Genomic DNA, 18,632 nt, shown 5'->3' on the forward strand with positions numbered 1-18,632 from the left:
TCTTAAGAGTTTTAGAGTCCAGTCTTACATTTAAGTCTTTAATCCATTTTGAGTTTATTTTTGTGTATGATGTTAAAGAATGTTCTAATTTCATTTTTTAACATGTGGCTATCCAGTTTTCCCAACACTGTTTCTTGAAGACACTGCGTTGTAGATTTATCGACCATAAGTGCATGGGTTTATTTCTGGGCTTTCTGTCCTGATGATCTGTATTTTTGTTTTTGTGCCAGTACCAAACTGTTTTGTTCACTGTAGCTTAATAGCGTAGCTTGAAGTCAGGGAGTCTGATTACTCCAGATCCATTTTTCTTTCTCAGGACTGCTTTGGCTCTACTCACTTATTCACTTATTCATTTTTAACAACTATATCTTGAATCTGTACTGTGTGTCAGAGGATGTCATGATTGTTATGGAAAAGAAGTGTAATATCACTGTTAGTATAGGTTCCTATTGATGAACTTGACGCCAAATAATAGCAGGGAAATTTCACTTTGAAATTCTTCCTGGAATTTTAGTCTACTTTAAAAAAGAATTAAAATGGTTAGGTTAAGGTTCAGCAGTTTTAAGTACTTGACAGCCAATTCTCAGTAGCATATTGGCCCAGTAAGGCTGGTATTTAATCTTATCTTTATAATAAGCAATCACCATTTTTGTCAACATGCTATTAATTCCCAGATTACTCAAGATACTCACATAAATAAAAGTAAGCCCAAATTTTTTCCCAAGTGAAAACTCACTCCTTGCTCTCTTTTTCTTACTCTTCTCTCCTTTCCATCTTCCTCATCCTTCTCCAGTACTACTTTGGATGTTCCCTCCACTTTTGATTCCCTTGATTGTACTGACTTTATTACTAGAGAGTATGTCTCTCCTAGTCTATTAGAAGATATTTGTACTGACATTTTGTGGGTTAGTACAAATGACTGAGGGCTAAATGGTTTTCTTCAGTCTGTTTTCAAGATGTTGTTGGTCACACAGCTAAATATAATTGTCTCAGAGTAAATGAAAGTCATAAGCAAAGAGAAGAGCCAGACCTAGCAATTTTGTGCAAAATTAGAGTGTGGTTTCAGCTTCTGGTTAGTGGTCACCACCACCAGCTTGTTTCATTTCCATTCCTAGCACCATCTGCAGCAGCTGAGCATGCAGAACTCTTCTTAACTACAATCCTGTTTTAACAAAGTCTCTGTGGTTCCAGAAAACTGCAGCCCACCATGTTGGTACACAGGCTGTTGAAGTTCCCATTTACATTAGGTCCACATCCACCTTTAACTAATTCTCCAGAAGCCTGAGGATCCCTTGGAGATTTAATAAAGAGAGCGGCTCACCACACAATTTGACTTCGGTGTGTTGTCTCACCTGGATCCCTTCGGCTTTGTGGAAAAAGTCATTGATTATCACCTGTCACTGATGCGGTTGACTGATTTAATTCACGCTATCTCATTTATTGACAGAATTCTAGAATTACAGTATTGGGAACTTGAAGAGGATATCTCAAGCCCCAACTCACCAGAAAGAATCTGAAGACCACGAAGGTTTGAAACCTTGCCCATGTGAACACACAATGAGAAAAGTCAACTGTATTGAATGTACCTAGAGGGTACTCATGCAAACAAGTTTGCAAAACAGTAGTCAGTGCTCGCTGCATCTTATTTCCTTCTTCCAGATTGGTTTGCACATCAGTCAGCTACATAGATCTGCCCACAGGAAGCAGCAGTTCATCAGTTGACCTGGAGGTTAGTGAGGAATTAGAAATGGCACTCTATCTTTGAGAACTGATCATCTAGTTCATAAAACTGGACCTGCTTTCTAGATAACTTGCCCAAATCCCCATACATGTTCACACACAAACACACCTAAATGTCAGTGAACTGTCTCACCTGTGATGTTTTGAAAAATATCATCCTCAATATTCTGTTCAGCCGATGTCTAATGAAATGGAGATACCATAAGCCTGAGGCCATTTGAAAAGTGAGACGTTGTTTGTGAGGTCACTTTGAAAACTAGTAAGAGCCAGTAGTTTTCATCATTGTTATTTAATAATCACGTTTAATTTTGCACATGGTGTTTTGAAAATTCTCAAAAGTGTGGCCTTGGCTGGGATCTTTTTCATTCATCTCTGCATATTTGGGGGGTAGGGTAGAGAGGTCTTCTCAATCCACAGAATCTGGAATGTTTTCTTGCATTTTTTTTTTTCATCAGTGTACTCCTTTCCACAATTTTCTGTTTTCTTTTTCAGGAATTTTCCAGTAAGAGAGATGTTGAACCTCTGGATTTGGTCTTTTCACTCCTGGACTGGTTTTTATATATTCTTATCTTTTTTATTCCTACTTTTATTTCCTAATAGTTTGTTCTTTCTCATGGGAATTTCTTCACCTTTATTTTCTAATGCTTCTGTTAATTTGGGGAGACATTTGTTTTTTTTTTTTAATCATTGTTCCTATTCTTAGAGCATCCCTGTTCTTATGTAGTGAAGGCCTTATCTTTGCTAAACTCTCAGGCTATCATAGTTTTGTTGTATTTTTCTTCTTGCACTGTTCATTTATGTGGGGATAATAGTAGCTTATGGGATTGTTTTTTGCTGATGTTTCCAAGCTGACTACGCTAATCTGTCATTTTATGTGCCTGTGGTGTACATGTACTTCATCAGTGAACTCTCACTTGTCGCCTCTGGTTTTATTTGACCAAAAGGGAAGTCCTTGCATAATACCAGAGAGAGGGAAATGAGTGAGGTCGGAGTATTTATTCTCCCGTTTCTTGGACTGGCTACCTCTCTCACATGAAGTCACAGGTCCTCTCGAGGACTTCTCCCTGAGTCCCAGTAACCCCTCCATCCTAGAAGAAGAACCTCTCCACTGTCAGTAGCCCCAGGATATTGGCTTGTCTCCACATCCTGCCCACAATTTGTATAGAGTCCGTTTTTACACCACGTTTGAATAAGCCTAATTTGAATATGCTGCTGAGCCTGCTGGGCCTCTGACGGGTACTGGGACCTGACATGATAAACAACATAGCCACGTGCTTTCTGCGTCTTTGTCTCAGCGATCATCCCCACTTGCATTCTGTTTTCATATGTTGTGGTTCAAGGATACAGCGGTCTTCTGGAGTTACCAAAGGCGGATTTCATGTTTCGGTTTCTTGTTGTGATGGCTAATTTTCTGAGAAAAGACGTGAAAATATCTTTCAAAGGAAAGGCAAAATAAACTTATCTCAAGCATTTAGAAAAAAAAAAAAAAACAACTCAAAGAGTTCATTACCAGCAGGCCTATACTACAAAACTGTTAAAGGGTTTATTTTGATAGAATATGCACCAGATGGAGGCGTGGGTCCACACAACAGACTGACAAGCCCTTAAAATGCAACATGTAGAAAAATAGGAAAGAGTTTCCGTATTATTTAAATGTCTTTGATAAGTTCTAGCCATGATGGAGTAACAAGGAATAGGTTTACCCTCCACCTAAAGCAACCAAAAAAAAAAGAAAGACAACACATGTGAAACTCTGGTTTTAGAGACAGTGGGCACCAGGCAATGAAGGACAGTGACCCTGAGAGAAGAGAATGAATGAGTGTGAGCCCTGCGTTTGCTCCAACTTACAGCCTTGAGAGGGTTGTCAGGAAGCAGGGCAGGGAGGGAGGCCCATCTAGTCCAGTGAAGTCCCTGAGTGGAAGAGATGTGACTGAGAGGTCAGGGAGACCAAGGCAGCTCTTAGACAACAGAGGAGAGCACTACATGGGGAGAAAACCTTGGAGACCTGTGAAGAGGGCCTGCTGCCCCCTCCACCCCCACCCCACCTGCCCCAGGTACTCAGCTGAATGCTTATAAGTGCACAAGCGTGAGAAACTAGCCAAGGGCACGAGAATTATCCAAAAGGATTAGCAGGAAATCACTCAATGCTGGGAATAGTGCCTGTCCCCACCCCTCCCCACACCAAAAGAATATCATAGTTGGATAGCGTATTCAGGAGGGCCTGAAAAGTTGTGGAGAATAATTAGCCCTAGTGTGAACACTTCTTTGCTTCTACCTAACAAGTCCTATAGATCAAAAAGGATGTCAGACTATTTTCAAGTAGCTCAACTGCATTCCAGAACAAAGCACAGGAATATTTACAAGGAAAAAAATATATATCCAACACCTAATAGGGTAAAGTTCACAGTGCTATTAGAGATAAATCTGAGAAAAGAAGTGCAAAACATGTACACTGAAAATGGTAAAATGTTGGAAAATTTAACACCAAACTAGATGGGGAAATGTACTGTGTTCATAAACTGGAAGCCTCAGGACTATCAAGGTGTCAACTTTGGCCAAAATTAATCCACAGATTTAACACAATCTCTATCTAGGTAGACTATTTTATAGAAGCTCAATCTAGGTAGACTATTTTATAGAAGAGCTTCCCTGATGGCTCAGTGGTAAAGAATCCACCTGCAATGCAGGAGACACAGGAGATGCAGATTTAATCTGTGGATTGGGAAAATCCCCTGGAGGAGGCAATGGCAACCCACTCCAGTATTCTTGGCTGGGAAATCCCATGGAGGGAGGAGCCTGACTGGCGGCAATCCAAAATGTTGCAAAGAAAAGAGAAAAAAAAAAAATGTTGCAAAGAGTTGGACACCACTGAGCAGAGAGATTGGGGGCAGGAGGAAAAGGGGACGACAGAGGATGAGATGGCTGGATGGCATCACTGACTCGATGGACGTGAGTTTGAGTGAACTCCGGGAGATGGTGATGGACAGGGAGGCCTGGCGTGCTGCAGTTCATGGGGTCACAAAGAGTCGGACATAACTGAGCAACTGAACTGAACTGAACAGAGAGCACAAGCTGGTTCTAAAATTCGTGTGGAAACCTGAGACAGCTGGAATAGCTAAAACAACTCTGAAAAGGGTGAACAAAATTGAAAACCTTACCTAAAACTCACTATGACTCTGCAATAACCAAAACAGTGTATTACTGGCATGGTAGACAGTCAACAGTCCCAACAGAGCGCAGAAATACGAGACATATGGTCTGTTGATTTGTTTTTTTTTTTTTTGGTCAGTTGATTTTCAACAAAGTTACAAAGGCACTTTAGTGGCAAAGGATAATGTTTTCAACAAATATGCTAAAACAAATGGGTATCTGTTTTCAGCAAAAACAAATTAAGACCCTTATGTCCATCTTATAAAAATGCAAATAAATTGGAGACAAAAATATAAAACCTAAAGCTGTAAGACTGCTAGAGGAAATCAGGAGAAAACTTTGATACCTTGGGTAAGGCAAATAATTCCACAAATAATTCTGAGATATGACCCTAAAATTGTAATTCATAAAAGAAAACAATGGATAAATTAGGCCTCAATAAAATGAAAAACTGCTCATTAAAAGACTAAAAAGTCACATACTGGGAGAATCATTTCTGCAAATCATGTCTCTGATAGATAAGTCAAAGTATATATTAAAAAATCTGAAAATTCAATAATAGGAAAACAAACAGCCCAATTTAAAAATGGATAAACAGGGCTTCCCTGGTGGCTCAGAGGGTAAAGAATCTGCCTGTAATGCGGGAGACCCAGGTTTGATCCCTGGGTTGAGAAGATCTCCTAGAGAAGGAAATGGCTACCCCCTCCAATATTCTTGCCTGGAGAATTCCATGGACAGAGAAGACTGGTGGGCTATAGTCCATGGGGTTGCAAAGTGTTGTGGACATGACTGAGCAACAAACACTTTCACTTTAAAGGTACGTGATATTTAATTTTTTTTTAATGGACAAAAATTTAGAAATATTCAAACATCACTAGTTGTAAAATAAATGGGAGCTATATCACAGCGAGATACCATTATTTACCTATTATTTGTCTAAAATTTAAAAGATTAACCGTAGCCAACAGTTATGAAAAGATGAAAAAATGCTCAAAATCACTATATCACCTTATTGTTCAGTCACTCAGTCATGTCTGACTCTTTGTTACACCATGGACTGTAGCACTCTAGTCTTCCCTGTCCTTAACCATCTCCTGGAGCTTGCTCAAACTCATGTCCATTGAGTCCGTGATGCCATTCAACCATCTCATTCTCTGTTGACCCCTTCTCCTGCCTTCAGTCTTTCCCAGAGTCAGGGTCTTTTCCAATGAGTCAGCTCTTCGAATCAGGTGGCCAACGTGTTGGAGCTTCAGCATCAGTCCTTCCAATGAGTATTCAGGGTGGATTTCCTTTAGCATTGACTGGTTTGATGTCCTTGCAGTCCAAGGGACTCTCAAGAGTTTTCTCTAGCACCACAGTTTGAAAGCATAGTATGGATGGAGGTTCGTGGTACTTTGGACTATGAACCATTTACCACTAGATAAATGCAAATGAAAGCACAATGATACCACTTCACCTTCATTAGGATGGCTACTCTTGAAAAAAAAAAACAGAAAATAAATGTTGGTGACAATGTGGAGAAATTGAAACCCTTGGGCACGATTGGTAGAAGTAGGAAAATGGTGAAGCTGCTGTGGAAAGCAGGGTGGTGGTTCCTCAAGAACAATGAAATAGGATTATCATTTGATTCACCATACGAAAGGACTGATCCTAAGCTCCAATACTTTGTCCACCTGATACAAAGAGCTGATTCATTGGAAAGGATCCTGCTCTGATGCTGGGAAAGATTGAGGGCAGGAGGAGAAGGGGGCAACAGAGGATGTGACGGATAATGGACATGAGTTCAGGCAAGCTCCAGGAGATGGTGAAAGACAGGAAAGCCTGAAGGACTGTAGTCCACGGGATCACAAAGAGTCGGACACGACTCAGCAACTGAACTACAATGATGATCCAACAGTCTGATTTATGGCTATATATCCAAAACAATTGAAAGCAGGATCTCAGAGATAGTTGCACATCCATGTTCATGGCAGAGTTATTCACAATAGCTAAGATGTGGCAGCAAGACAAGTGTCCATCAATGGATGAATAGATAAACTGGTTTATACATACAATGGAATATTATTCAGGCTTAAAATGGAAGGAAATTCTGTCACATGCTGCAATGTGGATGAACCTTGGGGGAATTATGCTAATAAGCCAATCACAAAAAGACAAACACTGTATGATTCTACCTTTATGATATACTCAGAATAGTCAAAACCATAGAAATAGAAAGTCGAATGTTAGTGCCAGGGGCTGAGGGAGGGAAATGGGGAGTTGTTGTGTAATGATATAGAGTGTCAGCCTTTCAAGATGGAAAGGGTTCTGAGGATTGTTTATACCTAATGTGAATGTACTTTACTAGGCTATACACTTAAAAATGGTTAAGATAAGTTTTCTATTATATATACACTGCTGTAATTTAAAAAAAGGAAAACCGTGTCGCACTCGCTTTATATTTCATCTGCGCAGCAACCCCTTGAGGCTTTAGGTTATAATTATTATCTCATTTTACAAATGAAGAAACCTAGGTGCATAGTTAGAACATATTCTTAAAAGAATCCCATTGTACCTTAAACTATGTAAAAGAGTTGGCAAACTACCAGCAGGTGACCCCACTAAGCCATCGAGATGTTATGGCCCACCTTTGTTCCCTCTCATGAAATAATTTCCTTAGGAAATAAATTTCCTAAGGTCCTGTCCATTTAAGAGCCTTCAGCAGCCAGAACTTTGGGAAGAATTCTGTCCTGCCTAAATGTAAGTGCTGCAATTCCATTATTCCTATAAGGCAAACATAATACATACACATATAAATTACATATGTTTACATAACTCGTATCCTGAATATTTTAAAGAATAATTTTAGAATGTGATACAGAAAAGTGGCTGGGTTTTGAAACCTGTTTCATGAGCTTTTGCTCCCCTCTGCTGGAAAGTTTGTGTATATGCTCCTGAGGATCTTTTTGGCAAAAAAAAAGTTGACTTTTGTTTTCATTGGTGGTGGTAGTTTAGTCACTAACTTGTGTCTTGCAACCGCATGGACTGGATCCACCAGGCTTCTCTGTCTGTGGAATTTCCTAGGCAAGAATACTGGCGTGGGCTGCTGTTTCCTTCTCCAGGGGATCGTTCCAACCCAGAGACTGAACCCATGTCTCCTGCATTGTAGGCAAATTCTTTTCTGCTAAACCACCAGGGAGAAGGAAATGGCAGCCCACTACAGTATTTTTGCCTAGAGAATCCCATGGACGGAGAAGCCTGGCAGGCTACAGTCCATGAGGTCACAAAGAGTCAGACACGACTGGGCGACTAACACACACACACACACACACACACACACACACACACAAACCACCAGGGAAGCCAGACAAGTGTTAGATTCTGCTCTCCAAACCTAGATTTTTCAATGAGGTGTCTCAGTCTACAGGTGTCTGATTCAAAAATTTCTAAATACACTTAAGCTATTTTTACAATCAAAACAATATTGTGGGGGACTTCCCTGGTGGTTGTCCAGTGGTTAATGCAGGGGGCTCTATTTCGATCTCTGGTTGGGGAACTAAGATTTGTGCTCACATACATGCTCAGTTGTGTCTGACTCTTTGCAACCCTATGGACTGTAGCCTGCCAGGCTCCTCTGTCCCTGGGATTCTCCAGACAAGAATACTGGAATGGGTTGCCATTTTTTTCTGCAGGGGATCTTCCTGACCCAGAGATTAAACCCCAATCTCCTGCATCTCCTGCATTGGCAAGCAGATTCTTTACCACTATGTCACCTGAGAAGCCCAAAATTGTTAAGTATTATTTTTATACTTTATATATTTTGAGGTTTTGCAAAGCAAAGCAAAACAGGCTTTTTTTTTCTTTTTTTCTTTTATTTGTAAATTTGACTGGAGTATAATTTATTTACACTGTTGTTTTAGTTTCAGATGTATAGCAAAGTGATTCCATTATACACACACACACACACACACACATTCATTCTTTTTTAGATTTCCTCATATAAATTATCACAGAATATTGATTAGAGTCCCCTGTGCTAATACAATAGGTCCTTGTCTTATATATAATAGTTTGTGTATGTTCATTCCAAGCTCCTAATTTATCCCTGCCCCACATTTCCCTTTTGGTAACCGTGAGCTTGTTTTCAATATGTGTAAGTGTGTTTCTATTTTGTAAATCAGTTCATTTCTATCATGTCTTAAAATTAGATTCCATATATGAGTGATATCATATGATAGTTGTCTTTCTCTGACTTAGTACGATAATCTCTAGGTTCATCCATGTTGCTGCAAATGGCATTGTTTCATTTATTTTTGTGGCTGAGTAATATTCTGTTGCATATATGCACACTACATCTTCTTTATTCATTTGTTGGTGGACATTTAAGTTGCTTCCATGTCTTGGCTGTTGTAAACAGTGCTACTATGGACACTGGGGTGCGTGTATCTTTTCAAATTAGACCTTTCTCCGGATATATGCCCAGGAGTGAGATTGCTGGATCATATGGTAGTTTTTAGTTTTTTAATGAATCTCCATACTGTTTTCCATAGTGGCTATACCAATTTATATCTCCCCCAATTGTGTAGGAGGTTCCCTTTTCTCCACATTCTCTCTGGATTTTATTGTTTGTAGAATTTCTGATGATGGCCATTCTGACCCGTGTGAGGTGATACCTCACTGTAGTTTTGATTTGCATTTCTCTGACAATTAGTGATGCTGAGCATCTTTTCATGTGCTTTTTTGAACATCTGTATGTGATCTTTGGATAAATGAGTGTTTAGATTTTCTGCCCATTTTTTGATTGAGTTAAAAGTAAATTTTTGAACATTCCTGTATTCTGTCCACAGAAAAGCACATTTAGAGTCTCAAGAGAATGGGCTAATCACCAAATGGCACAAACCACAAGTAGAATTCCTCTAGAAGGGTAACTGAACACCACATTTTCTTCAATTAGATAAATGTCTGGTGTTATGTTTCTATAATTTATGTAAATTGCAACCATAAACCTACCAATTATCCCATTTAAACTTGGCTGGTTCCCCAAGGAGTTCTTAGGGGAAAACTTATGAGAATTATTGTCTATCTTTTCAGAGCCACTGGGGGTTACTAAATCTCTAGATTGCTTTTTTTTTTTTGTCTTAAAGTCTACTTTTTCAAACCTCTTCTAAACAGGGATTGTTTTTTTAGTGGAAAAATAATGTAAAAACATGATTTGGGGTGTGTTTGGAAATATGGAAAAGAATATTTGAAATAAGGTATTTAGACGCAACCAATAATGTTTAAAGAATTTGGAATATTTTATGTTGATAGTTCACGATCCTCCAGGCCTTCTATTTAAGATTCTTTTTTAGAAATAGGTTAATATTAGGTAACTATTGAGAAATCTTTAAAACATAAAACTCAAGAAAAGAGCAAGCGCTCTCATCAATTGTCAATGTCAATTTACACATTGACATTCTGTAGTAACGGATATAGACATACAGTAGGGTGTAGGTGTCAGTTGCTGCTGTCTTAATTGACTAAGGATACATCTCAGCTGTTATATTTAAATTATGCTGCTCCAGTGTTTGGGGTTTTTTTGTTTTTCCTTTTTATTTGGAGGGAAAAAACATTACACAAGTTTAAGCACTGGTGATAGGGCACAGAACTTCGTGCATCCTGCTGGAACACTATGTCAGTTTACTTTTTTAAAAAACAATTTTATTGATATAATTCACACAGTCATAACTATTGACATGTACAATTCGATGATATTTAGTATTATCACAGAGTTACGCAACCATCACCATAATTCATTCTAGAGTATTTTCATTACTCTAAAAAAAAAAAAACTAGCTTTCATGCATTGAACCTGGACTGGTGATTCGTTTCATATATGATATTATGCATGTGTCAATGCCATTCTCCCAAATCAATCCAAATTCATCCATTCATCAATGGACATTGCTAATTAATGTTCCTTTAAAATCAGCTTTTACTATGTAGTTACTAAGAATTCCTGCACCCAGGCCCAACACGTGCATGTGCATGTGGAGGCTTCCTCATTGTTGTCGTTACTCAGTCGCTCTGTCGTGTCCAGCTATTTTCTACACCATGGATTGCAGCACACCAGGCTTCCCTGTCCTTAATCATCTCCTGGAGCTTGCTCAGACTCATCCTCTGTCATCCCCTTCTCCTTCTGCCTTCAATCTTTCCCAGCATCAGGGTCTTTTCTAATGAGTCAGCTCTTCACATCAGGTGGCCAAAGTATTGGAGCTTCAGTTTCAGCATAGTCCTTCTAATGAATATTCAGGATTGATTTCCTTTAGGATTGACTGGTTTGATCTCCTTGAAGTCCAAGGGACTCTCAAGAGTCTTCTCTTGAGAGAAGTCTGAACACCACAGTTCAGGTAAGGTAAGGTGGTCTTATATTCCCATCTCTTTAAGAATTTTCCAGTCTGTTGTGATCCACACAGTCAAAGGTTTTAACATAGTCAGTGAAGCAGAAGTAGATGTTTTTCTGAAATTCTCTTGCTTTTTCTGTGATCCAAAGGAAATTGGCAATTTGATCTCTGGTTCCTCTGCCTTTTCTAAATCCAGCTTGATCATCTGGAAGTTCTCAATTCATGTACTGTTAAATCCTGGCTTTGAGAATTTTGAGCATTACTTTGCTAGCATGTGAAATGAGTGCAATTGTGCAGTAGTTTGAACATTGTTTGGCATTGCCCTTCTTAAGGATTGGAATGAACACTGATCTTTTCCAGTCCTGAGGCAGGGAGGGAACACAGCCCCACCCATCAGCAGAAAATTGGATTAAATATTTACTGAGCATGGCCCTGCCCACCAGAGCAAGACCCACTTTTACCCACAGCCAGTCCCTCCCACCAGGAGGCTTCCACAAGCCTCTTATCCTCATCCATCAGAGGGCAGATAGAATGAAAACCACAACCACAGAAAACTAACCACACTGATCACATGGATCACAACCTTGTCTAACTCAAAGAAACTATGAACCATGCTGTGTAGGGCCACCCAAGACAGACGGGGCATGGCTGAGAGTTCTGACAAAACGTGGTCCACCGGAGAAAGGAATGTCAAACCACTTCAGTGTTCTTGCCTTGAGAACCCCATGAACAGTATGAAAAGGCAAAAAGACAGGACACTGAAAGATGAACTCCCTAGGTTGGTAGATGCCAATATGCTGCTGGAGAAGAGTGGAGACATAGCTCCAGAAAGAATTAAGAGGCTAAGCCAAAGTAGAAATAACACCCAGGTGTGGAGGTATCTGGTTGTGAAAGTAAAGTCCAACGCTGTAAAGAACAATGTTGCATAGGAACCTGGAATGTTAGGTCCATGAATCAAGGAAAATTGAAAGTAGTTGGCAAGAGTGAACACGGACATTTTAGGAATCAGTAAACTAAAATGGATGGGAATGGGCGATTTTAATTCAGATGACCATTATATCTACTACTATGGGCAAGAATCCCTTAGGAGAAATGGAGTAGCCCTCATAGTCAACAAAAGAGCCTGAAATGCAGTACTTGGGTGCAGTCTCAAAACAACAGAATGATCTCTGTGTGTTTCTAAGGCAAACCATTCAATATCAAAGTAATCCAAGTCTATGCCCCAAACACTAATGTCAAAGAAGCTGAAGTTAAATGATTCTATGAAGACCTCCTAGAACTACCACCAAAAAAAAAGATGTCCCTTTCATCATAGGGGACTGGAATACAAAAGTAGGAAGTCAAGAGATATCTGGAGTAACAGGCAAGTTTGGCCTTGGAGAACAAAATGAAGCAGGGCAAAGGCTAACAGAGTTTTGCCAAGAGAAGGCTTCCTCATACCAAGCAGCAGTTCTCAGACACCAGCTGGGTGTCCAGTGATTCAACTCAATTCTGACACTATCTACTCAGAGATAGAATCAGATTCCACAGTCCCACCACGTTATACGGCAGCAGCAAGCTCAGGTTGTTACATGTGCTTCTGACTGACTGAATACAAATCAGAAGTTCCCATGGGTTTCTCTCTGGGTTTGAGTAATTGCTAGAACAGCCCACAGAACTCAGGGAAATCTATTTACTCATGAGATTACTGATGAACTATGTTGTTGTTTAGTCGCTAAGTTATGTCCTACCCTTCTGCTACCCCGTGGACTGTAGCTTGCCAGGGTCCTCTGTCCACGGGATTTTCCAAGCAAGAATACTGGAGTGGGTTTTCATTTCCTTCTCCTGGGGATCTTCCCAGCCAGATATCAAACCTGAATCTCTTGTGTCTCCTGTGGATTCTTTACCGCTGATTCACTGAGGAAGCCCTAATTTATCATGAAAGGCTATTTTAAAGATAAAAATCTACAGCCAGATGAAGAGATATACAGGGCAGGTTCTGGAACAAAGAAACTTCTGTTGTCTTGGAATTTGGGACTCGACAAGTTAGCATGTAGAAGAGATCTTTGTCCCCGATGTAGTGGCTCCCCAGCAAAGGGTCAAAAAGCTATCTTTTGAGGTTTTTATGGAGGCTTCTTTACATAGTCATGACTGACTAAATCATTGGCCACTGGACAATGATTCAACCTCAAGCTCCCCTCCCCTCCCTGAAATCAAGAGGTGGGACTGAAATCAGGAAAACCAGCCAGTCACTTGGGCTGACAAGGAGCCCACACCCTGGGGTGGAATCCAAAGTCATCTTTGTTAACATATACCCAATTGTGATGGAAAGAGATTGTTGTAAATATCAAGATACATATTCTGCCTGCAGCATTTTCAGGAAGGACAAATAATATAGCAAAAGATCCTCCATAATTCTAAGGGTTTGGGGAGCTCTGAACCAGGAACTGTGACTGAAGCCAAATATACCTGAGAAATATATCTTGGTCATCTGAATGCCAAATATATACATATTTCTTATAAATCACAGTAGCAAAAGGTCATGTTAACTATATCTTTTATTGCTAGCCTCTTGTTTTTTAAAGGCAATTTTAGTTTTTCTTGTTGGGCTTTTATAAATTGGAGAGAAAATGTCCAAAATTACAGTAAGTCTGAGTACCTTTCTGGTATTACGAAGCACCAAATAATACAGCTGTAACCTGAATCATGTCAAAGGGAATGCAAGCTCTGTGTTCAGTTGTTAGTCCGCCAAGGAGACTAGATGACTGATGACTGATTTGCTTCTGCCTGTCCACAAATCCTCTAGAAATTGTTCAGTGCCAAAAAAAAAAAAAAAAGTAAAAATGAAAAGACTTGTGTTTGTAAGGGAGTTGGCGGGAGGTTTCAGTGGCTCACTGGTAAAGAATCCACCTGCCAGTGCAAGAGACTCAGAAGACATGGGTTCGATCCCTGTGTGGGGAATATCCCCTAGAGAAGGGAATGGCAGCCCACTCCAGTATTCTTGCCTGGAAAATTCCATGGACAGAGGGGCCTGGTGGGCTATAGTCCATGGGGGTCTCATAGATCCAGACACAACTGAGCATGCACATACATCCACGCATGTTCCTATTCATTCAGAATAATAGAGGGACCAAACAAGGGATAAGAAATGACACACAGGGGAGTGATGGGAATGTATTATGGTGTGACTTCATAATTTTTCTTTATTTCTGTTGAGAGCCTTGATTAACACACTAGAGCTCCTAGAGGCCTACAAGCAAGTAGAATTTCATTTACTTGCTGGAGACTGGAGTCAGAAGACAAACGAATTCGAGTCCTGCTCTGTCACTTATTGGAGCTATTCCTTCGAGCAAGACAGTTAAGCCACCATTTCTTCCTCTGCCAAATATGGCAATGTTTCTCTGGCAACTGCTATGAAGATTAAAGAGTTTATAGCCTGGGAAGCACCAGACTATAAACCCAGGGTCGGGATGCATCTGTTTATTTTCAGTCCCCAGAAGCCCAACCTAGGGCCTGGTAGCCGACAGGGTCCCGAGAATACTTTTTGAGAGAAAGAATGGTAAAACATCTGTGTTATTATTTCTTTTCCTCAAGCTTACAGTCTTCCAAATTGAGGAGTGAGATTTGTTAAACCTTCTGAATTCCTACAACTTTCTTTTGCTCTCCTTTATTATAAAAGCATAAAATCAAAAACACTCTGAATTTTTTTTCACACATTTCACCACTGTTGGCACTTTTGGAATATACCACTTGCTCTTGAATTTTTTTTTTTTGCTTTGTGTAACTCACGCCCTTGGCAGCATCCTCGTCTTAGAAAACTTCACCAGCCACCACGTGAAGTTATTATAAACTTAATTCTTTCTTCAGATGAAAACAGCAGTGGTGTAAATGACCTTATCCCTGGAACTCTACTGGTCACCCAGCTGATAAAAACAGAATCACTCCCAATTGTTAAATCCTTTTTATTTCAACAAATCTTGGATTTGGCAAATGGTGTTCATCTATCTTCTCAAATGCAGTAAAAGGCATTTTGAATTTGCATTAGTCATTTCAAGGGCATTTGATAGACACACCGTAATTTATATTTTGGGAGTCTACATTTGCACATAATGAAGTTTGCTTAAAGCAAGATATACCAGTAAACACTTAATGGGTAAACCCGAATCAGGTTATGTGAAATAAGGATATTCTTGCCAGAAAAGAGAAGATCAGATAGCCACTCTATCCTTGGCAGTCAAAACACATTTCATAAACACCTATTGTATTCCAGGCACTGTGTTCTAGGCACTGCGCCAGGCTCATTATGGTAAGCAAACACAGACATTGCTCTTCAGCCCATGGAGTGGAGCATACATAGGTTCTAGCGGGGGCGGGGGAGAGAGAGAGAGAATTCCACAAATGAGGGAGTCATTACAAACTGAGGGAAGTGAAAGGTAAATAGCGTGAAAACAGCAAGGTTCTGTGAAAGCACACCGCACTAGGCGAACCAACCTTGAATGGGAGGAGGGTGATCAAGGAATTTTACACCAGGAAGTGAAGCTGCAGCCAAAAGAAGCTCAGGAGGAGCTCATGAGGATGAGGGAGGAAGAGCACACCACACTGGGGAAGCAGTGTGTGCTGAGCCTGATCACATGGCCAGGGGAGCCCAGCTGGGGGGCCAGACGGAGGAAGCACCCAGGAGCTTAGGGAGCAGGAGTAGAGAGGAAAGTAGAAAAGGGTCAGGATTAGCAGGACTCTCTAAGCCCCATGAAGAATTCTTATCTTTGCCCCTTGAATAATGAGACCCTGCAGAAGCGTTTCTGGTTTTTTTGTTGAACTGAAAAACAACATCATACAGTAACACACGCAACTTTCAAATGTAGAGTTCAATATTTATATATATATCTTTATATATATATATGTGTACTGCCCTTATAACTATCACCTAAATCAAGATGTAGAATATTTTCATTGTTTCAAAAATTCTTTCATATCCCCTTTGACTCAGCACCTCCTCACACACCTCCCTACTACAGACACATAAGGGAACCACTGTTCTGACTTTTATTATCATGGACTATTTGTGTCTTGCCCTTGTACTTCATGTGAATGGAATCATGCAATATATACTCTTATATCTGACTTATTTTCACTTAACATCATGCCTATGAGATTCATTCATGGTATTACATGTAACAGAAATCTTAGATGGGCTTGACTCAAATGACAAAAGTGGTGATCGTTTTCTAATGTATAGAAATAGCAAATCACTATGTTGTATACCTGGAACTAACATAGTGTTGTAAGTCAATTGAAATATGTTCAATTAAAAAAAATATTAGAAATGAAACCAAAACAAACCTTAGTAACAGCTCTTGACTCCTGGGTTTAGTTGAGATATGTAGTTACCAGAGTCAGCTGTGTAACTGAAGGGCTACTCACTCACATGCAAGCTCATCCCTAAGCTTACTCTTATTTCTAACTGAGGATTCCTTTTGTGCCTTCTCTTCTTTGCATGGACGTCTTTCATCCCAGACATTAACCATGATGAACTTCAACCCAGTTTGTTGTCAGGGTCTTATACTTCCTTGGGACACTCCCAAGAAATACTTGCTCAGTGAGTAATATAAATTCTTTGCAGGGAAGAAGATGACTCCGTGGAAGAATTATTATTTTTGTAGCTCAACCATAAGGGAAAAAAATGGCAATTTCATATGTTTGTAATGCCTCTGAATAGGCAGTGGAGTTGTAGGCTTATAGCACTGACCTTATTCATAAAATGAACGAATTGAACTGATTTAATCTCCTTAAGGTTCTATGAGTTGGATTAGTGGTGGTTTTGTTGAATGGCCTTTATTTTTCTTGTGGATTAAAAAAATTTTATTTACTTTTTAATTGAATGATAATTGCTTCATTTTGTTGGTTGACTGGCCTTTATTATCTTTCCCTGCTGCTGATCAATGGAAAGCTTTAAAAAAAAAAAAAAAGGTCTCCTAGCTGTATGCTTGAAGCAGGTACTTGTGAGCATCAAATAACATCTTTTACCTTGAAAAAAAATGTGAAATTGTTTACAAATGTTAAACGCTGTTATTACAATCAAATCTTTTTAGTGGCTTTGTTCACTTCAAAGGTATTGTTATTAATGCTTTTGTACATCAGGGAGTTTCTGTTCCGAAACATGGGGATCCTTCTAGAATCTCTGTGTTGGCTTTCTGGATGATTTTTAAGATACTGCTGTTGCACTCTTGGTTGAAATATTGGGTAATAACAACAGCTTCCAGCATGATTTTCTATATATATATTTTTAATGTTTTAATTAAAAATTTATATTGAAATGTTTTTGATTTGCATTGTTATGTTAGTTTCTGGTGTATAGCAAAGTGATTCAGCTATATATATGTGTGTGTGTGTATGTATATATATATATATACACATATATGTATGTATGTACATACACTTTATTTTATATTTCTTTTCCATGATAAATTATTATAAGACACTGAGTATAGTTCCCTGGCTATACAGTTGATCCTTGTTGGTTATCTGTTTTATATAGTGGTTCTAATGTATTTCTCCCCTTCTCCCTTCTTTCAAAAATGTATTTTTTTTTAGTTAAGTGGTGCATTTTTAAAAGCTGTTTATTTATGTGGCTGCACTGGGCCGGGTCTTTGTTGTAACCTGAGGGATCTTTTAGTTATAGCAGCCTACATTCATCTAATTCCCTGACCAGGGATGGAACTGGGGCCCCTGTGTTGGGAGTGCGGAATCTTAGACACTGGACCACCAGAAAAGTCCCTCCTATTTTTAAAATCAAGAGTTGAACTGGTTTTGGGTTTTTTTTTTTTTCTGTTTTCAATGTAAAATAGCAATTGTTGTGTCTGCATATTTAGTTATATACTACCTCACCATTCTCTAGTTTACTTCTGCAGTGGTGTTTTGTCTGTTACTGAGGGTAGGGGACAATGTAGATTTTATGTCTTGTAACCTTCGGTAGCTCTTGCTTCAAAACCTTATGTATTATGGTATTACCCTTAACCCCCCAGCCCCATGGACATACTGGGTATCTACTGATATATGCATATGGTTTCCTGGTGGCTCAGATGGTAAAGAATCCGCGTGCAATGTGGGAGACCTGGGTTTGATCCCTGGGTTGGGAAGATCCCTTGGAGAAGGACATGGCAACCCACTCTAGTACTCTTGCCTAGAAAATCCTGTGGACAGAGGAGCCTGGTGGGCTATCATCCATGGGGTCTCAAGGAGTCCGATACTACTGAGCGACTTCACATTAATGAACCAACAACAAAATTACCTTTTAGGTACCCTAACACCTGAGTTTCTGATCTCCTGTAGCCTCTACTATCAAGTAAAGCCTTTTCTTCCCAACTTTAAGGGTAACTTTTAACTTAAAATAACGTAGCATTT

This window comes from Bos javanicus, chromosome 22, assembly GCF_032452875.1.
Source record: "Bos javanicus breed banteng chromosome 22, ARS-OSU_banteng_1.0, whole genome shotgun sequence".
NCBI lineage: Eukaryota > Metazoa > Chordata > Mammalia > Artiodactyla > Bovidae > Bos > Bos javanicus.